This window comes from Neoarius graeffei, chromosome 10 (assembly GCF_027579695.1).
Source record: "Neoarius graeffei isolate fNeoGra1 chromosome 10, fNeoGra1.pri, whole genome shotgun sequence".
Classification (NCBI taxonomy): Eukaryota; Metazoa; Chordata; class Actinopteri; order Siluriformes; family Ariidae; genus Neoarius; species Neoarius graeffei.
This window is the reverse complement of record NC_083578.1, coordinates 89,872,230-89,884,676: the sequence shown is the minus strand read 5'-3', so window position 1 is coordinate 89,884,676 and position 12,447 is coordinate 89,872,230. Positions and strand designations below refer to the sequence as shown.

Sequence of the window (12,447 nt, the reverse complement as noted above, 5' to 3'; positions counted from 1 at the left end):
GGAGAAAGGAAAACACTGCATTCCAGCATAAGAACCTTATCCCATCTGTGAAACATGGTGTTGGTAGTATCATGGTTTGGGCCTGTTTTGCTGCATCTGGGCCAGGACGGCTTGCCATCATTGATGGAACAATGAATTCTGAATTATACCAGTGAATTCTAAAGGAAAATGTCAGGACATCTGTCCATGAACTGAATCTCAAGAGAAGGTGGGTCATGCAGCAAGACAACGACCCTAAGCACACAAGTCATTCTACCAAAGAATGGTTAAAGAAGAATAAAGTTAATGTTTTGGAATGACCAAGTCAAAGTCCTGACCTTAATCCAATGGAAATGTTGTGGAAGGACCTGAAGCGAGCAGTTCATGTGAGGAAACCCACCAACATCCCAGAGTTGAAGCTGTTCTGTACGGAGGAACGGGCTAAAATTCCTCCAAGCCGGTGTGCAGGACTGATCAACAGTTAACGCAAATGTTTAGTTGCAGTTATTGCTGCACAAGGGGGTCACACCAGATACTGAAAGCAAAGGTTCACATACTTTTGCCACTCACAGATATGTAATATTGGATCATTTTCCTCAATAAATAAATGACCAAGTATAATATTTTTGTCTCATTTGTTTAACTGGGTTCTCTTTATCTACTTTTAGGACTTGTGTGAAAATCTGATGATGTTTTAGGTCATATTTATGCAGAAATATAGAAAATTCTAAAGGGTTCACAAACTTTCAAGCACCACTGTAGTATATTTCCCAGTATAATACTGCAATAGTCTTACTTTGAATTATCACATTAATCACAGAAAACTTTGATTTAATTGAACAAAATGGCTTCTGCCCTAATTATTTAGCAGTGCGTAAAATAGCACTTGATCCAGCACATCCTGTTACTTGTGCGCTGTGTAATTAAGCAATGATACTAAACTGAGGTCATGAGATCGCAACGTGTGTGTGGATGTTGTATCATTTTCATCTAATTGAATTTACTATTTTGGTTTGTTGAATTAAGAATAATGAATAAAATGCCTATGTTTTGGTTAATTGATGAGCTCTCCTTGAAAGAAAACATGCCTGTGGTTTGAAGGATAAGCTGACCAAGCACTCATATGCTATGCTTACAGCTCTCTGTCATTTAATTCATAACTTTATCCATAAAAATATCTGTAAAAAAAAAAAAAAAACAATGTCTCTGATCAAGGGTCCTCTGATGATATAGAATGATGATACTGGCCTCTAATTGGAGTTTCGTAGTTTTTGAGTGTAATTACAAGAAAAGACAGTGGTGCTGGATTTAATACTACTCCTCTCTCCAGCCGATATCATACAAACAACATGAGGTTTGAGTTCAAAATCGGTGAAATTAAAGAAAAGGAAAATAAAACAGTTACACACTTTGACTACAGTGTTGAGTTTCAGAGCAGAATTAATACTCAATAATCTGAAGATGTATGATAAATTGTGATCAGCTTTTTAAATTAATTACTCAGTGTGTCACAGTGTGGAAAGAGGGAGAGAGGTGAACTCAAACGATGATGATGATGATGATGATGAAATTCAACTTTGTATTATCACTTCTGTATCATTTTTAATAGATTAAAGCTGTACTGCCTTTCAGATTTTTCAAGTGTAGGTCATAAAAATTTTCCCGACACCCAATTATTTTTGTTTAGTGACCGAATTCGAATCACAGACTTACAGTTTTATTAGTTTTTTTAATAGAACAATTATTGAATTTATCTCCACGTGGTCCTAAATTCTCCTCTATTTTTTCCTGCTTCACGATGACCCAATTCAAGATACTACGTCATGCATCACGTGGCGGGATTTCCCCGTTCACGCAAGGCATTGTGGGATACCAATTTGAAACAGGAGAGAAAAAATGGAGGACGTGAGTGTGCGAATGAAACGTGAAAGAGCGACTACAGTAATGGAAAGCGAGAAGAAAAAACGTTATGTTATATACGAAGGAAAGGAAACGCAGGACCAAACTAATAAATATGGGCGCTCAGCGAGCACCTCGGTGTGATCAGCTGTTCGTTTAGCGACAGAATGATGGAACTGTCAGTGCACGCTCAAAGGGAAACCTGTAGATGGCAGTAATGCAACACTGTGGATGCCAGCTGCCGTAAAACCCAAAAGAAGAAGAAGAAGGTAAACCTGCGCATGCGCACACGGACTTCCTCTGTCTGCTTGACTGCGCCAAGCGAGCGATTTCATGCACATTATTTGCTTTAATCCCCTCAAATTAAATAACTTCCCAGCCACAGAATGGCCTGATATTTTGTGAGATATTACAGAAATAAACAGATATCACAATCACCACATTTCAGACGGAACTAAATTTCACCGATTTTATGAAATTGAAAGGCTGTCCTGCTTTAAGCTTATAGTTTATAGTTCTTTTTTCTTCTTTTTTAATGTAGTTTTTGTATTTATAAGCAATTTGAATATGTTGAATATATACATATTGTAAATATTGTTAATTCATACTAATCATAACTAACTCCTTTTTTAGTTTATATTTATTGTATCTTGTATATGTGTAACTTTCATAACAGAGGCCTATAGCCATGGATTGGACTGCCCTGTTGTTGTTTTTTATTTAAATTTAAATCAAGGTTTCTATCTATCTATCTATCTATCTATCTATCTATCTATCTATCTATCTATCTATCTATCTATCTATCTATGAAATATGATACCAAGCTAACTCACTCAACAACACCACCAACAACAGCAACAAAAACAACAACAACAAATGTTTATATAAAGTTTTTTTTTCTGGAATATTCACAAGAGAGATAAATAAAAATATAAAAACGCATGATTAATAACAGTCTGAGATATTAACACACAGCATTAAATGTGATACTGTGAGGTTTGTGACATTTAAATTTATTGAGTAAATCTTTATAAACATATCCTGAAGCTTTTTCACAATAATAATAAAATTGGTATAAATTTCTGAAACTGAATTTCGTCTACCCGTAATGTTCCTGCTCAGCCTTCTGCAGAATATTATAACAAGATGTTGCGTTGATGACTGATTGTATAAACTGATCGTCATGTTATTACTCACCCGCTGCATCGTTAGCTGAAGGTTTTGCACAAATCCCTAAAGATTAAAAAAAAAAACTTTGGCCAGAGTCTCCTGTGTCGTCCCGCACACACTCCCTCGTTCCCTGAGCTTCCAGACAGCAGAAAGTGTTTTCTCTCTTTTTTCTCCAGCTACACTAAAGCCTAATGCTGAACAGCTGAACAGCATGTCTATCCTCACACTCTCTTTTTTAAAATAGATGCACGTCATAATCCATAAAGATAGCAACAAGCACGTATCGGACTGCACGAAGCAAAGCCTGTGTGTTATTATGATCAAACACACACTGAAGTGTTATGAGTTCCAGCTCATATTAGATTTTTCTTCCAAAAAATATGACAATTGTCATTGTAATTTTTATTATTATTATAAGTTGTTTTTCTTTTTTCTTTTTAATCCTGACAAATAACTTCTGGTCAAGGTATGAAATTTTTCACCCGCAGCTGCTATTGATCATATAAATGTTGTGTCATAAAATATAAGAACCAATCACATTCTACTATGCAAATACAGGGGAAATGCAAGATGGGTTTATTATGGATGGGGTGGGGCATGTAGGTTTGCAGGTGTTTCATGGAATATGGATTTATTTAATGAGGTCAAAAATGTAGGTGATTTTTTTAAAGATAGATATGTATATGGTAAAAAAAACAGCCCAGTTTATTTAATATTTATTATATTATAATTCTACGAGAATATTCTACGGTTATTGTGAGATTCTTAAATTAAGGTGAATTTTATCCTTTTTAAAAATTATCTTCTTAAACTGAATGATTATTTTGTTACTTTAAAACATCTGTCTCATTTAGCTTATACAGTATCATATCCAGAAAAAATGGCTTAAATATTCTTATAATAATTCTATAATAATGTGTGGCAGCGGGGGCGTGGTCAAGCGCCGGTCTGTGACAGGAGGGCGGAGTCAGGGAAGGTAAGTGGCAGAATCACGCCACCTGAGAGCAATTAACCTGTTTGTGTGTCTTCCCAGTGACTGCGCCCTATATCAGGAGGGAGAGCGAGAGCAGAAGGAGCTCAGCCCTGAACCAGACGCCGGTTGTGTGTCTGTCATTGTTATACTGAAAAGTGTGGCAATAAAGCCCTTTATAAAACCTGATCTCTGTTCTGCCGTCCTCTGTGCTCCACCCACACGTAGGGTCTCTTACAGTGGTGCCGAAACCCGGGACAGTGGAGCACCAAACCAGCAGCCCCATGGAATCCTCCCCGTTCGCCGATCTGGTCCACGCCCTCGCCACGGCTCAGCAAAGCCAGCACCAGGCACTCGTTACGCTCCGAAAGGAGCAGGAGCAGCGCTTCGAAGCCCTGGTGCTGGCCCAGCAGGAAGATCGCGAGGCGTTCCGGCATCTCCTCGCGTCGGCGGGGTCCACCAGCGCTCCGGCCGCGGGCCCGTCTCCCCTCATTGTCACCAAGATGGGCCCGCAGGACGACCCCGAGGCGTTCATCACGTTGTTTGAACAGGTCGCCGAAGCCTCGGGGTGGCCGATGGAGCAGCGCGCGGCGCGCCTCCTCCCCCTGCTCACGGGAGAGGCACAGCTGGCCGCGCTACAGCTCCCCGCCGACCGCCGGCTGGCCTTCGCGGACCTCCGCCGGGCCGTCCTCCAGCGCGTGGGGCGCACACCGGAGCAACAGCGCCAGCGCTTCCGCGCGCTGCGACTGGAGGAAGTCGGCCGGCCGTTCGCGTTCGGCCAGCAGCTCCGGGACGCCTGCTGGCGGTGGCTGAGGGCCAACGATCGCGACGCCGAGGGAATCGTCGACCAGGTGGTACTGGAACAGTTCATCGCCCGCTTACCAGCCGGAACCGCGGAGTGGGTCCAGTGCCACCGCCCGGCGTCGCTGGATCAGGCAGTCGAGCTGGCGGAGGATCATCTGGCGGCTGTCCCGGCGGCAGGACAGCAGATGGCATCTCTTCTCTCCTCTTCTCTCTCTCTCTCTCCCCCTCCTCCTGTGTCCTGTCCTCGCCCCATTCCCCCTCCGCGGAGGCGGGGGCCGGCACCCCCCCAGCCGGCCCGCCGCACCCGCGGTGCCCTCCCGTTTCTCCCTTCTGTGTCTGTCTCTCCCCCACCTCAGGTGAGTGAACCCCAGATCACCGGTGCAGAGGGAAAGCCCGGGCCGGTTTGCTGGCGCTGCGGGGAACCGGGCCACCTTCAACAGCAGTGCACGGCAATGGAAGTGGGCGCGGTGGTTCGGATCCCCGACGCGCCAGAGGCCGCCCTCGATCGGGCCGGAGCGTATCGCATACCGGTGAGTATCCAAGGGGCTACATATCAGGCGTTGGTGGATTCTGGTTGTAATCAGACCTCAATTCGCCAAAGCCTGGTTCAAAACGAGGCATTGGGGGGAGCACAAGGGGTGAAGGTGTTATGTGTGCACGGGGATGTTCACAGCTACCCTTTGGTGTCGGTCCACATTATTTTCAGAGGGGAAAAATTCATAGTAAAGGCGGCGGTTAATCCTCGCCTTACCCACTCTCTAATTTTGGGGACTGATTGGCCGGGATTTCGGGGTTTAATGACACGCCTAGTCGAGAGTGGGTCCTGCCATTTGACAGGGGGAGGTCCCGGTGTCGCTTTGGCGGGAGCAGCTGTCACAGAGCCGTCTACGTCATCTCCGCGTCAGAGTGAGGAGCCGCCGGCTCCTCCTCTCTCTATTGGGGAATCCCTCGCGGATTTCCCATTAGAGCAGTCGCGAGACGAGACTCTGCGGCATGCGTTTGACCAAGTGAGAGTAATCGATGGTCAAACGCTCCAGCCGAACGCCACCCCGTCCTTCCCCTACTTCGCGATTATGAAGGATAGATTATACCGAGTGACGCAGGACACTCAAACGAAAGAGCGAGTCACGCAGCTTTTAATTCCGAAGAGCCGCCGGGAATTGGTATTCCAGGCGGCTCACTTTAATCCCATGGCTGGACACTTGGGGCAGGATAAGACACTAGCCCGAATAATGGCCCGTTTCTATTGGCCGGGGATTCGCGGCGATGTCCGTAGGTGGTGTACGGCATGCCGCGAATGCCAGTTAGTAAACCCAGCGGCCATTCCAAAAGCGCCTTTGCGCCCTCTACCGTTAATCGAGACCCCGTTTGAGAGAATTGGGATGGATCTCGTCGGGCCATTAGATCGGTCAACACGAGGGTACCGCTTTATATTAGTTCTGGTGGACTATGCAACGCGATACCCGGAAGCAGTGCCTCTGCGCAATATCTCAGCACGCAGTATTGCAGAGGCACTCTTCCGCGTCATCTCCCGAGTTGGAATCCCGAAAGAGATTCTGACTGATCAAGGCACTACGTTTATGTCACGAACACTGCGCGAACTGTATGGGTTATTGGGGATTAAGCCGATCCGCACCAGCGTGTATCACCCACAAACGGACGGTTTAGTGGAACGATTCAACCGCACCCTCAAAAATATTATTAAAAAATTCGTAAGTGAGGACGCACGTAACTGGGATAAGTGGCTCGAACCCTTGCTGTTCTCAGTGCGAGAGGTCCCCCAAGCCTCCACGGGGTTCTCCCCGTTTGAATTATTATATGGGCGTAAGCCGCGCGGCATCCTGGACGTGCTGCGGGAAAATTGGGAGGAGGGACCTTCACAAAGTAAGAACGAAATTCAGTACGTTATGGACCTGCGCGCAAAACTCCACACGCTCACCCACCTAACTCAGGAGAATTTGCGGCAGGCCCAGGAACGGCAAGCCCGCCTGTACAACAAGGGTACGCGCCTTAGAGAGTTCACTCCGGGAGATAAGGTACTCGTACTGTTGCCCACGTCGAGCTCCAAATTGATCGCCAAGTGGCAAGGACCCTTTGAGGTCACACGGCGAGTCGGGGACGTCGACTATGAGGTGAGGCGAACGGACAGGGGTGGGGCGCTACAGATTTACCACCTCAACCTGCTTAAACTCTGGAACGAGGAGGTCCCCGTGGCGTTGGTGTCGGTAGTTCCAGAGAAGGCGGAGCTGGGGCCGGAGGTTCAAAAAGGGACATTGGCATCACGTACCTCTCCGGTCCCCTGTGGAGACCACCTCTCCCCGACCCAACTCACGGAGGTCGCCCAGTTGCAGACCGAGTTTTCGGATGTGTTCTCGCCCCTGCCCGGTCGCACTAACCTCATAGAGCACCACATAGAGACGCCCCCGGGGGTGGTAGTGCGTAGCCGCCCTTACAGGCTACCTGAACACAAAAAAAAGGTGGTTCGGGAAGAACTTCAGACCATGCTCGAAATGGGCATCGTCGAGGAGTCCTACAGTGACTGGAGCAGCCCGGTGGTCTTGGTACCCAAGGCCGACGGGTCGGTCCGGTTCTGTGTGGACTATAGAAAAGTCAACGCGGTGTCTAAATTCGACGCGTACCCAATGCCTCGTATTGATGAGTTGCTCGATCGACTCGGCACTGCTCGCTTTTATTCGACACTGGATTTGACGAAGGGATATTGGCAGATCCCCTTGACTCCACTATCCCGAGAAAAAACGGCCTTTTCCACACCGTTTGGTTTACACCAATTCGTCACCCTTCCGTTTGGGCTGTTTGGGGCCCCCGCAACGTTTCAGCGGCTGATGGACAGAGTCCTCCGCCCTCACGCCACATATGCGGCAGCATATTTAGATGACATAATCATCTATAGCAATGACTGGCAGCGGCACCTCGAACATCTGAGGGCCGTCCTTAGGTCGCTGAGGCGAGCGGGGCTCACAGCCAACCCAAAGAAGTGTGCGATTGGGCGGGTGGAAGTACGGTATCTGGGCTTCCACTTGGGCAACGGGCAGGTGCGTCCCCAAATTAATAAGACGGCAGCAATTGCGGCCTGCCCGAGGCCCAAGACCAAAAAGGGGGTGAGACAGTTCCTGGGGCTGGCTGGCTATTATCGCAGGTTTATACCTAATTATTCGGACGTCACCAGCCCGCTGACTGATCTCACTAAAAAGGGGGCACCAGATCCGGTCCAGTGGACGGAGCAGTGCCAGCGGGCTTTCTCAGAGGTAAAGGCTGCACTGTGTGGGGGGCCACTTCTACACTCCCCTGACTTTTCTCTCCCTTTTATGTTGCAGACCGATGCGTCGGACAGAGGGCTGGGGGCGGTTTTGTCCCAGGAGGTGGAGGGGGAGGACCGCCCTGTCCTGTATATCAGCAGGAAGCTGTCGGTGCGTGAGGGGCGCTACAGCACCATAGAGAAAGAGTGTCTGGCCATCAAGTGGGCGGTTCTTGCCCTCCGGTACTACCTGCTGGGGTGCCCTTTCACCCTCTGTTCGGACCACGCGCCCCTCCAGTGGCTCCACCGCATGAAAGATGCCAACGCGCGGATCACCCGTTGGTATCTGGCGCTCCAACCCTTTAATTTCAAGGTGGTCCACAGGCCGGGGGCGCAGATGGTCGTGGCGGACTTCCTCTCCCGTCAAGGGGGGGGGGGGGAGTCGGCTGCAGGCCGGACGGCCGCCCGGCCTGAGTCGGGCGGTGGGGGTATGTGGCAGCGGGGGCGTGGTCAAGCGCCGGTCTGTGACAGGAGGGCGGAGTCAGGGAAGGTAAGTGGCAGAATCACGCCACCTGAGAGCAATTAACCTGTTTGTGTGTCTTCCCAGTGACTGCGCCCTATATCAGGAGGGAGAGCGAGAGCAGAAGGAGCTCAGCCCTGAACCAGACGCCGGTTGTGTGTCTGTCATTGTTATACTGAAAAGTGTGGCAATAAAGCCCTTTATAAAACCTGATCTCTGTTCTGCCGTCCTCTGTGCTCCACCCACACGTAGGGTCTCTTACATAATGTAATTATCAGATCAGTGTGATACTGTTGACTGTATTCATGATATTTTTATTAAAATATTTCTTTTCATGTTTTAGGTGTTGGGTTTTTGTGTGTATAAATCTATAGCACCATAAGTCCACCGAATGAGCCACGAATTCCTGGAGGTTTTGTGATCAGAGAACATTTCATGAGCACCAGTGGAACACCGTGTCTCTCTGCTCATTAACACTCCGTATTTCATCACATCCACAGTCGTCCTGGTTATATGATCCATACCCATGTGAGAGAGGTTGGACGGGAAGGTCAGGGAAGGTTACGACGCTTCAGTACTCAGTACTTATTTCCATACACATGCAAACACACCAGCGTTTTATAAACTTGTCGTGTGGTCAGTGAATATGATTGAGCTTCATTGACAGAATAACAAAACAATTATGGTGACCATGATGATCAAAATGGCTTATTTCTAACCTACTGCTTTGAAAATCTAAATCTTATGTCTACTCCTTATGCCCTTTCAGGGTGCTTGGAATCATCGTCATAGCAATCTAATACTGTATTTATGTGTAAGAGAGGACAAATTAAATCCTCTGGAGTGTTCATTCGGTCTGATTTGGCGTTCGAGATAGCTGCAGGTATGGACACGTGGTCTCCTGGGGTGGGTTTCCCGATAACGTTGCACTTCATGGTGAAAGAGAGAGTTTAAAGATGCTCTTAAACACAACAAACGTTGTCTCTGTACATGGTTTTCCCGAACACACTCGTAAGAAGGACTCTTAAGAGCAACATTACAAAGAGCGTCTTTACAGTGCGCATCCTCGATAAAAGTATTCATGCTGTAGTTGCTGAAGGCATTAGTAGTTGCTAAATCCAGTCGATGAGATCACATGACGTTCGTTTTTAACCAAAAACCAATGAAATATAAAGTGTTAAAATATGTTAATATAATGTATCATCGTTAAGCATGGCATATATAATGTGGTAATTAGTAATCGAACTATTTTACATTTTCGGACAATAACATATTTTGTTCCAAGCATGTTTTTTTAAATTAAATGAACAAACGTCCACACAAAATAAAGAATAAGCTAATTAATTCAGTAAATGTTTTCCCTATGCCCATTCCCCAAGTATTTAAAAGAAACAGAAATAGCTAAAAGAATATAGTTTTTTTTTCTCCTCGATATCTCCTGTTCCACGCTCCAGCCCAGTCGGTGGTGGTAACGCACCTTTAAGTTGGTTTCCCAACCACCAAAAAACCTTAAAAAATAAAAATAAAATGGCGGCTCATATTGCTGAACCAACCGAGGATGAAATAAAAACTCTACTCGAAAACAAAACCCCCAAAAATACAAAGATTCAACAAAATGTGGAATAAAAGTATTTGCTAGTAAGAACAGTTGTTTTTTTATTTATCAAGAATTATTATTATGCCATTTTCCACAAATTGCTCCTGTCATTTCGCCGGTTTGTTTCCATTCTAAGCGCAAATGATTTTGTCGTATGTTTTGTATAAAGCTTTTATTTATTGAATTTGCAAAAAATAAAAATGCTCAGTTTCTCTAAGGCCCTGTCCACACAGCAACGGATTCAGGTGAATCTGATAAAATTGTTTATCGTTTCGGCCTGGCATCCACACGGCACCGGCGTTTTGGGTGCCCCAAAACGATATTTTTTGAGAACGGGTTCCAGAGTGGAAAAATCTGGCAACGGCGCCGTTGCGAAGTCATCTGGATGAGTAGAACAGATTTGTTGACGATGACGTCACAACCACATGACTAGAACAAGCAGCACTCTCGCTGTTTTGTATGAACCACTGCATTGCATTCACTTTTGTATACAGCTTTTCTTTTAAATAAACAAATAACTGAACCATTTCTTGAATTTCTTTTTTTATTGGATAAGACTGCTTTTCAAAATGTTCACACAATATAAAAAGTTATATAAATTATATAAAAATGCTTTTCAAAATGTTCACACACAATAAGAAAATTAAGTTATATAAAACTATGCACACTAATAAAACTAATTTGTACACACAGAAGGCACGATTTCCTCGCGTAGTCGCAGCCATCTTCTTGTTGTTGTGTGTTTGTTCCTGTGAGTGCTTCACACCGGGTAGAAGAAGGGGTTTATGCACATGCGTCCTACTTCCATTGTTCTGGTGTCTCCGATGGGACTGTCTTACAGCGCACGTAGAGGTGTGGCATGTGTATTGCATCGTTTTCAGCAAGCGTTGCGTTGCCATATGTACCTGATATTTTACTGATCTGTTGCCCATGTGGACGCGATATTTTTTTAAATAAAATCTCGTTGCCGTTGTCGTGTGGATGTAGCCTAAAGCCAGTGAATGTGGATAGAATAAAACAGTTATTCCATGAAATTAAGTCATACGTGAGCTGATAGCCAATGAGGCATGTAGCACGATGTTAGAGCTGCAGAAATTTGTCTCATTTATGACACTAAATTCGATAATCACTTGTCTAATGGAGTTAAATGTGATTAAAATGTTGCGATATCAATATGATGTCACGATATCCATACATAATTCCATAACATTGAAATACAACCCTGATTCCAAAAAAGTTGGGACAAAGTACAAATTGTAAATAAAAACAGAATGCAATGATGTGGACGTTTCAAAATTCCATATTTTATTCAGAATAGAACATAGATGACATATCAAATGTTTAAACTGGGAAAATGTATCATTTAAAGAGAAAAATTAGGTGATTTTAAATTTCATGACAACAACACATCTCAAAAAAGTTGGGACAAGGCCATGTTTCCCACTGTGAGACATCCCCTTTTCTCTTTACAACAGTCTGTAAACGTCTGGGGACTGAGGAGACAAGTTGCTCAAGTTTAGGGATAGGAATGTTAACCCATTCTTGTCTAATGTAGGATTCTAGTTGTTCAACTGTCTTAGGTCTTTTTTGTCGTATCTTCCGTTTTATGATGCGCCAAATGTTTTCTATGGGTGAAAGATCTGGACTGCAGGCTGGCCAGTTCAGTACCCGGACCCTTCTTCTACGCAGCCATGATGCTGTAATTGATGCAGTATGTGGTTTGGCATTGTCATGTTGGAAAATGCAAGGTCTTCCCTGAAAGAGACGTCGTCTGGATGGGAGCATATGCTGCTCTAGAATCTGGATATACCTTTCAGCATTGATGGTGTCTTTCCAGATGTGTAAGCTGCCCATGCCACACGCACTAATGCAACCCCATACCATCAGAGATGCAGGCTTCTGAACTGAGCGCTGATAACAACTCGGGTCGTCCTTCTCCTCTTTAGTCCGAATGACACGGCATCCCTGATTTCCATAAAGAACTTCAAATTTTGATTCGTCTGACCACAGAACAGTTTTCCACTTTGCCACAGTCCATTTTAAATGAGCCTTGGCCCAGAGAAGACGTCTGCGCTTCTGGATCGTGTTTAGATACGGCTTCTTCTTTGAACTATAGAGTTTTAGCTGGCAACGGTGGATGGCACGGTGAATTGTGTTCACAGATAATGTTCTCTGGAAATATTCCTGAGCCCATTTTGTGATTTCCAATACAGAAGCATGCCTGTATGTGATGCAGTGCCGTCTAAGGGCCC

The 12,447-nt window shown here is 45.5% G+C and overlaps 1 protein-coding gene across 1 annotated transcript in view; it reads right to left on the bottom strand.

The window, feature by feature from the left end:
* The window catches only part of obscna (obscurin, cytoskeletal calmodulin and titin-interacting RhoGEF a), a 107,705-nt gene extending 104,475 nt beyond the window's left edge, over positions 1-3,230 (bottom strand). Inside the window, 1 exon segment of the mRNA XM_060932759.1 lies at positions 3,076-3,230. The gene's annotated coding sequence lies outside the window, so the exon portion shown is untranslated.
* Between the last annotated feature and the right edge of the window lie 9,217 nt (positions 3,231-12,447).